We start from the raw sequence: 9,953 nt of genomic DNA on the forward strand, positions 1-9,953 counted from the left end.
ATCAATCTTTGATTGATATTCTCCTTCAAAAAATTCCCCACCCTTGGCATCTAACTTATATCCTTCAGAAAATAAAGAAAACATGTGCTGGTATGCACCTTTCTTTCTCTCATAGATTAAGAAGGTAATAAATGCGCTAACTTCTTTGCTAATGAGGGTATTAGTGAAGGAAATTTCTATGCTTACAATTCCATCATTGAAGTTCCAAGAGAGGCAAGATTACTGCTAGGGGTGGCTACGAGCTATTCGAGCTCAGCTTGGCTCGGTTTAAGCCAAGTTTGGAGATGAATTCGAGCCTGATATATAGGGTCATTTGCTAATTGAGCTGAGCTCGAGCCCAGCGATGCTCGACTCGTGAGCCTAGTATTAAATAAATCTCTTAAACTACCCCTAATGTTTGCGAAATTGACTAACTCTACCCTTACTATTTATATAGTCTTAAAGTACCCTTAAGTTTTCTGAGCATTGACATGCCGTTAAACACTAACAGAAAAAATGAAATATCGAATTTGCCCTTCACTATTCATCAAATTTTCAAAATAAAACCCAACTGATGAAAAACCCTTGATTTCCAATTTTTTCCAAATGCAACCTCAAAAACCCAAAACCGTATTTGAGACATCTCCCTCATGCATCTAATTTCAGATTGAAAATCTTGTGGTTTTCTATAATGAATCTCAGGTCTAAGTATCAGATACCAAAGGACCAAAGTTGTCAGAGGTGGTGGAATCGGGTATAGAAATTTCGCCGACCTTTTCCTTTTTCTTTCTTTTCTTTTCTAATTTTGATTTTGAACCTTCTCTTTCCACAAACTTGCTTCCCAACATCATTATGTAAATCCTCAACCTTCTCTTTTCCCTTTCCTTCTTGAGTTTTTCTTTGTTGATGGTTTACATCTCCATCAGCTTGAGATGAATTTGTTCTGGACTTTATCAAATTTCCACAGAAATTGTTGGCTTCTTGCACTTTTCCCTCTCTTCCTCAGAGATTGTGTACTCATAATCCGAAGATCCAGAGCTCACAAAATCTGAATCTGAGTGCACAACATTCTTCTTTCTTTTCCCAGGCTTCCTCTTACTCTTCTGCAAAGACCCTCTGTCAACTATGAATTCATCACCAGAGCTTATTACCCTCTTCCTCGATACCTTGGACCTCCTCCTTTTTTTCATTGGCTTTTTTGAAACCTTGGACTTCCTTTTCCTTTTTCGACTCCTTAAAAATATCTTTTTCTGTGTTGTATGTTTTCTCCCCTTACTCCTCTTACTAACCTACAACTCTTCCTCATCATCTACATAATCAATTTCATCTGGCCTAAATTCCTTGTCACCATCATCACAATCGTCGTCTCCATCCTTGTTGTAATCATCTGACAACCTGATTCTTCTACCTAACCGTTTGAGCCTAGTTTTTGACCAACCAAAAGAACCCTTTTAGGGTTTTGATATGGAAAGTTCCATCTTCTCTTCAGCTACAAAATCAATTCCATATGGAATAAATTCCTTGTCACAACAATCATCATCTGTTTCTTCTTCTTCTTTGTCTTCACTTGCACCTCTACTAGTTCTTTTACACATTTGCTTCGACTCACTTTTCCTTGAACGAGAAGAACTACTTTGGTGTCTCGATTTAACAAACTTTTGTTCCTCCTCAGTCCCATCTGACATGAATTCGCCATCTTCATCAGAATAATAAGATGAAACTATAGTTCTTTTACAAAATCATTTATTAATACTTCTTTTTTGACCAGAAGAACCTCTTCGTGGTTTGGATCTAACCATCTAACAAACCTTGCCTGATGAATGCATCTTGGAGATCTTCAAGTTTCTTCCATCCTCTAGAGACCGCTGCTCTTGCACTACTGTCTCGAAGAAATGACTTGCCTTATAGGCCACTATGCAGATTTTTGAGTTAAAATTCGAGCCAAAATCCCGCAACAATAAAATCTCGAGTTGCTTGGAAGGAAAAAATGCAAACGATACACGATTACCTGCTCGGAGATTCTAGCTGACAACATCCTTCTCACCAAACTTTTGCCGTTCAGAAGTTGTAGTGGCTATTGTCGCCTACGATGATGATACCAATATCACTACCACCGCTGCAACTTCCAACAATGGCGGTAAAATAAGGGTATTTTAGAAATTTTAAAATAATTACCACTCACGTGATGTTACATGTGAATGGAGTGTGACGGAAAATTAACGTCAAGGGAGGTTTTAGACAATTGTCAAAAAACTTAAGGGTACTTTAAGACAATATGTAAACAGTAAGGGTAGAGTGAGTCAATTTCACAAACAGTAGGGGTGGTTTAAGAGATTTTACCCTAATTTTTATTATACATACATACATACATACATACATACATACATACATACATACACACACATACATATAAATATATATATATATATATATTTATTATATATAATAATATTTTTATTTTTCATGTATAATAGTAAATAATTTATATAATTATTTTTTGTATGTATAATATTAAATAATTTTTATAGTTCTTATTTTTTGTTTAAAAAATAAAAAAATAATTTTATACATAATTTTTATTTTTAATAAAAAAACATGGCTTGTAGTCGACCTTGAGCCGAGTCGAGCTCGAACTTGTGAGTTATGAATCGAGCCAAGCTCGATCTCAAGTCTCTAGCTCAAATCGAGCTCGAGCTCGAGCTTGATACTATTCCTGCGAATCGAGCTCAAATAGCCAAGTATTCAGCTCGACTCAACTCGAGTCCACCCCTAATTATTGCTTAAAGAAGACTATTTTGTTATTCTGTCTCTTTGAATAGGTTAATGGTCTTTGTTTTTTTATTGGTTTTTATTTTTCTAGTTTTTGAGCCTTGTATTGGGTTGGGATGAGAGGGTAAGGTTGTGTGTTCTGTTGTTGGGTTTTGGGGCAAGGTGGGCTATGTCCTCCCCTATTTTGATTTACCTCTCATATGATAATGGTTAATAAAATTTTAGGTGGCCACCCCTCCACCTGGAGTAAACTTAGGGGTATTAAAAAAAAATCAACCAACAATGAACGAATCTGAAAAGATCCTTTTACATGTCACTAAGCACTTGTATCTTCCTAGTTATGGTTTAAGTGTTGTTCAAGGGAGTTCACATCTCCGCCCCACAAGAAGCCGCCCCACAACGCCCCACAGCACATCTCCGTCGTGTATTGGGAACATTTCCCGATGATAATACCAGTCCCAATGATGTCATCATCAGGAGATGTTCCCAATACACGGCAGGGATGTGCTGTGGGGCAGCTCCTTGTGGAGCGGAGATGTGATCTCTGTTCAAGGGCCTCTTCCATTTTTTTACAAAGCCTGATTAGACAAATTCGTTAGTCATAGCTTAAACTACAGTGCTCACAAATACAATCAATGGAAAATTGTAGACACATGGACCAAGTCTATATGCGAGTAGTGTGCAAACCAATACCCGATGTGCTGCTTTGGTTGATTAGCAGATTGAGGGACAAATCTGATTGAGCTATAGAGGAATTCACCAAACAAAGCTTTGCAAGAAACTGAGAAGAAATTGATTACATGATGAATTCACCACCAACAAGACAATCGCCTTTGTTTAGCTGGTGATCTAGGTGAGAAAGCCATAGCACTATCATAGTCCATAGAACAATTGTCCATCATGTCCCTTGACGATTATACCCAGTGCTAACAAAGAGATGAAGAATCATCACAACTCACCTTCCAAAGATTAATTAGGGGTCTTTGCCACACTGTTGTTGAATACCTTAAATATAAAACTTAATGAGAAGAAATTAAATGAGGTAAAAAGTAGTAGTTCAAATTATATTTTCAGTTCTTACAAATAGAAGGGGGCTAAATTCAAAAATAAGAATATTTTAGAGAAGAAGAAAAGTTTTACACCCACGTGGACTCATTAATACAATAATAAATATAGATATGTTAAAAAATATAAAATAGTAAGGTTGTATAGGCCTGGAAGCCTGACAAACCCTGCATACGACCAATCTCAGGCTTACATTTTAGGCCCCAGGAGTGGGCCATGCCAGAGCACATGTTGTATTTCTTATTATAGGTGCTAAATATCGGCCCATAATCACCCCAGATAGCACAATTCTTTCTGCAATAAACGATACACGATTATGTATGACTAAGAAAGTTTAGGGTCTCAAAATTCCTCTAGAGGTTTGAAATTTGATACTTTGTGATATGTGATACTTTTGCTGAGACTGTTGATCATTTTTTATTCTGGTCTGGGTCTTGTGGCTTTTTCTTTTGACAAGTAAATTAACTCCATTCAGCCAAAGAAACAGTTATAAAGTCCGTTACATTCGCTAACCAGGAGGTGATTCAAAAAATTCAAAAGACTGATCAAAAGATTTTGCTTTCTGGGCCAGTACATTAGCTCGGTGATTGTACTTTTTACGTACGAAACAAAAGGTTATTGGCCCGATTTATTTATCTCTTTTGTTTGTATTAGATTTGGCAAAAAGTTGATTCAACCCGTCAATCTGATCTAATCCAACTGGTTAGTGTCTTATATTTAAATACCTGAACGTGAGAATGACCCGGCCTGACCTAAAAAAAACTGGGTTGGGTTGGCTCATGAGTCAACCCGCTGATCCATTGTTAAATCTAATTGAGACTATTTATGCATTGTTAGAAGTTTCCATTCTTTAATTTTTTTTTTTATTTAGTCTTTACTCTTTATTGTTACTTTTTAAATTGTTAGATGTTCAAGTTTTTTGTTTTATATTTGAAATTTTAAGGTTAATTTCTTTAATTTTGGCATTTTTCATGTAGTTTTGTTTTATTTATTTTTTTAAAATTTAGTTATTTTTTAGGATGATCCGAATTGACCCATGGGTCAACCCTAACCCGAACATTTAGAGTTAGGGTCTAACATTTGATAACCCAACCCAAAATTCAATCCGACTCAAAATCAATAAAAAGTATCTTAACCCAATCCGAATCCGATCCACACAACCCAATTGCCAGGTCTAAAGAGATGTAAACAGTTCCTGGAAAAAGACGAAGCAGTCTGTAAGCTTTGAAGAACGATTTGAGAATCAGAACAGATAAAAAGATTATGCCTCTTTTCAGTCTTGCGATTTGAGCTTGTTTGGGCTCCCGATCACCTTATGGGGTTTCAAGTTTCCATCGATCAGTTGCAATAGTAATTGGTGGTTAGACTTTCATTCGTGTTTTATAAAAGATTTTGTCAATACTAAGGCTTAGTTAGTTTGAAAGGAGCCCAAGTACAAATATGTAAAATATAAATATATATAAAATAATATAAAATACAAAATTTTGCACTCTTCTAATTTTAATTTGATTTTATCCGTGGATAATCAAACTAATGATGTATCAACGGTTGCATATCGACTACTTTTTTATTAACAAAAAAGATGAATTTAAGTAATCATGAACAGAAGGAATAATACAAATGGTCAAAAAGGTCTTGAAAAGCAATGCAATCTGTTGACTTGCCAAAAAGTCAGTAATATTATTGAGGGATTTATTAACGTCATGTTTGAAACAGATGATATAATATTCTTACAAACTGGTGTCACATTGATGTCATGTAGAGGCGTCAATTCGACTGTATTTGGTCCAATCCGGTTCAGTACAACGTGAATTAAAATATCAAGTTTAATCCAATCCAATGAATATTCTGGACATTTTGGATCGGTTCAATTTAATGTTTGAACCATTTAATCTGTTTTAATTTAGATTGATTTCAATCCAAATCTGGTCCATTGACACCTATATTCTTATCTTATATCAATGAACCAGATATTGTTTTAATTTAACCCAATCTAATATAAATTTATTACGGACGGACCAGATCCAATCCAATCTAATAAATATTTTGGACTGGATTGGTCTAATCCAATATGTCTTGTTGGTCCATCCAATCCATCCAAATTGATTTTGGACTGGACGAGATTTGGTGCTAGGAAAAACCATGCCTGTTTGGTTGTTTTTCAAAAAATATTTTCTTAGATTACATTTTAGAATACAGGGAAAACGCGGTATTAGAAAAATCCCTTTTTAGTTTCTCACTTTTATATCATTGGTAGCAATCAGGGGTGTCAATTGGACCGGATTTGATCCAAAATGATCCAGTCCAATGTGAGCCCATTACAAATAGACTAGGTCCAATCCAATCCAATGAATATTTTGGACCAGTCCAATCCAATGTCTGGACTGTCCAATCTGTTCAAGTTCATTATAATTTAGATTGGTTTCAACTCAAACATGATCCATTGACACCTATATTCTTATCTTATATCAATGAACAAGATATTGGCTTAATTTAGCCCAATCCAATATAAATTTATTATGAATGGACCAGGTCCAATCCAATCTAATTAATATTTTGGATGAATTGCTCCAATCCAATATGCCTTTTTGGCCCGTCCAATCCCTTCAAATTGATTTTGGATTGGACGGGTCCAGTCCAAAACCAGTATGTTGACACCCTGACTAGAAATGATTTGCAATAGTCCCAAATAAGAAATGGCAAATTTCTTAAACTATCCCTAAAGTTTAGGAAATTGACTAACTATACCCCAATATTTCAGTATTGTCTTAAAGTACCCCTATTGTTTCTAACAATTGACTAAATCTTCCTTGCTGTTAGTGTTTGTTAGCGGAAGGATTAAAAAGACTATTTTGTCCATCATTCTTCTCTAAATTTTCAAATGAAACTTTTGACAACTTATTGAAAATGAGAACTTCAAACAAAACTCATCTGAGGAGGCAAACATTGGTGATGGATGAATTTATAAATCTGTTGCATAGCTTTTAGCGGCCCTTCTAACCCTCTCCTCACCGACAATGGCTTCTCTGAGTGGAGAACCTTCCCAAATGATTTGGGCAATGGGCACTCGCCTGTAGTGAATACCCAGCTGTAGTGATGATGGTTGAACAAACCAGATCCACTTTCGCGGTTGTTTTCCAAAAATCAATGGTTAAACAAACCAGCATCCAGCTCTAATGGGCCCAATGAACTGAAAAAGATTTGGGGTTTTTGATATTTCTTTGGTACTAGTAATATGCATATAAGAAAATTTTCTTCATATTAATTACTTAAATTTTAGATATATCATAATTAAGATAGAAATTGAAAATTAATAAAAGTAAAAATATGATTAAAAATAAACTTAAATGCTTGTAATAAATGTATACATACATTGTATGTGAAAATTTTAAATTACAAACAATTATTATTATTATTATTATTATTATTATTATTATTATTATTATTATTATTATTATTAAATTCTGTTTTCATTGCTATCAACCTATCATAAATAAAAATAATTTTTATTTTAACAAGTGCTTTTATTTAATATGATGTAACATTAGAAATGTTCCAAAATGTTTTATTTCAATTATGATATCATGAGTTTCTTTGAAAAGTTGGATCGTTGACCCACCATGTAGATAAGAAAATATATTAATTTGCTTTGGGATTAGTTTTAAATTATATATTTCATCTACAATAGATAAATGTTTTTTACTTATTACACTTAATTTTTGTTTCAAATAATTAATTAATTTTTTGTATCATATATTTTATTTATTTTAATTTTTATTATTTATTAACCAATTTGACCCTAAATGGTTAAATTGCTTATCCACCACCGAGAGAAAAGAAAATGGTTTTATTTTCAAAATATTTATATTTATACTATTAAAATTAATGTTGTGGATTTAATTAATAGAATTTAATGATGAGAAAAATATATCTTAAATATAGGATTTAATAAGAGAATATACCTTAGATATGAAATAATTAAGTATTTCCAATTGGTCTTAAATCTTACATTCCATTTTCATCATTAATAAAAATATTTATTATTTATCATACTTATTATTGTTTAATATGTCAAATAGATGATGTTAAAAATGTTCCCTTTTTTTAATTTCTATATTTTTGCATTTTATCTATTTTTGAATTTTATTATTTAATTGTGGTAGCATGGATTGGCACATTTGACCCAAAATGGTTTAATTTCTTACCACTGCTTAGATGAAAACACTATTTTTTTTAGGTAGATTTTAAAAGTATAAGTTTTTATTTTATTGGAATTATTTACTTATTATGTATGGATTTAATTAATAGAATTTAATGATGAGAAGAAACAAAAATGCCTTAAATATATGATTCAATTAAGATGAATGCAATTTAATACCTTAAATGTTGAGATTTAATGAGAGAGAATTGAATGTTGATTATCTTAAAATTACCTATTTTCAACTCATTTAATATCAAAAACCAATTACCCTATTTGTTCTCATTTTTTATCAATAAATTTAGATATAGAGGGATAAATTTTGTCCTTAGGAAATTCTAAAAATATTATTGAGACTACTGATACTTTTTAAAGCAGTATAGATATAGATTCCTGGGTTCTTTTCCAGGTTGTGTTTATGTATTTCTCCTCCGCAAAAGAGCTACAAATCCAATCGACACTTGCTACTCCCTGAATGTTGACCACCCTCTTGGCTCACGCTCTCTCCCTATCTGTCTCTCTGTGTCACAACTTACAACAGGGTCAACCATACATTTTCTGTTAACAGCATTCGGCAACCCCCTTCTAGGAAATGGACCAGGAGTAGGTCCCTGAGGAGCCATTTGTGATGCAAAATCAAGTCTGTCCACAAAGTTGAATCTAGAATCATGTTGATTCCAGGGGCCAAAACTCCTTCCTCTTTCCTCTACCTATGGGAAGGCGTCTTAGATGTAGATAAATCAAAACGAGTACCAGGGTCACCGCGCAATGGCGGGTTCACTTTGGTCCTCTGACCTAAATCCAAAGTAGGTCGAGACAATGCTGCTAAACTAGGACGGCTTTTCTCGAATTTTGCAGATAAGTCCCTTTCTGGAGGAGTAGGGTTATACTGTTTTCGGACTTCACTTGACTGAGGATCACCATCCAACAACAGCTGCCCATTTTCAAAAGGTTTGTTACGCTTTCTGTTTGGACTACTTTAAAAGTTGTTCGTCCATATTTGTCAAAAGAATGAGATCTAGTTTGCCGCCTGTGATGCTTATGATTTGTTATTGACACACCGCCCGGCAGCGCACTGCGGTGCGGTCATAGGCAGCAGCACGCACAGCGGGCCGCCCAGCAGCACGCACCGCCCGACAGCGCACCGCACGCACCGCCTGGCAGCACGCAGCACGCAGCACGCACCGCCTGGCAGCACGCAGCACGCACTGTTCGGCAGCGCGCAGCACACACCATCCAGCAACGCGCAACATGCATCGCATGGCAACAGCACTAGGCAGCAGCACGCACCGCACAACAGCAGCACGCTCCTCACGACAGCAGCATTGCGAGACGCGCGCACCGCCCGACAGCAGTAGTAGGGCGGGGCCCACATGACAACTCATCAGGGTGGGCCCACACTTATCTTACCACATCAGCTCTGCCCGCCAACTCGCCACCAGCTACACCATTCCTCATCCCTTATCCTCATCCCTTATCCTTATCCTTATCTTATCTTAAGTAAGAGTTGTGTTACCATTAGGAGTAGGTAATTAGGAGTTTGAGTTCAAGTTGGAGTGAGTTTAATTAGGAATTTCCTTCTGTAATCTCTTATTTAAGGAGCCACGAATTGAAATAAAGGCATTCAATTTTCCAATCAAGAAAAGAGTGAGGAGAGTTCGGGTGGTCTCTTGGACAAATCACCCCAAGGGAGAGTTCGGGTGGTCTCTTGGACAAATCACCCATTCAGTTTCCGCAATAAAGTCTACACCAAGGGAAGGCGCAAGGGAAAGTAGGGCTTTCTCACCGTGGACCAACCCGTGACGAGATCCTACGCACAGGGCCCATAACATTTGGTATCAGAGCCAAACGTCACGGGCGATATGGAGCAGCTATCATTCAAGGTCAATGAACTGGAACATAGGCTAGCAGAAACCAGCATGGAGGTTCGTGAAGTCAGGGA

The sequence above is a fragment of the Nelumbo nucifera genome, chromosome 3, assembly GCF_055504915.1.
Source record: "Nelumbo nucifera cultivar China Antique chromosome 3, China Antique-T2T, whole genome shotgun sequence".
Taxonomy (NCBI): Eukaryota; Viridiplantae; Streptophyta; class Magnoliopsida; order Proteales; family Nelumbonaceae; genus Nelumbo; species Nelumbo nucifera.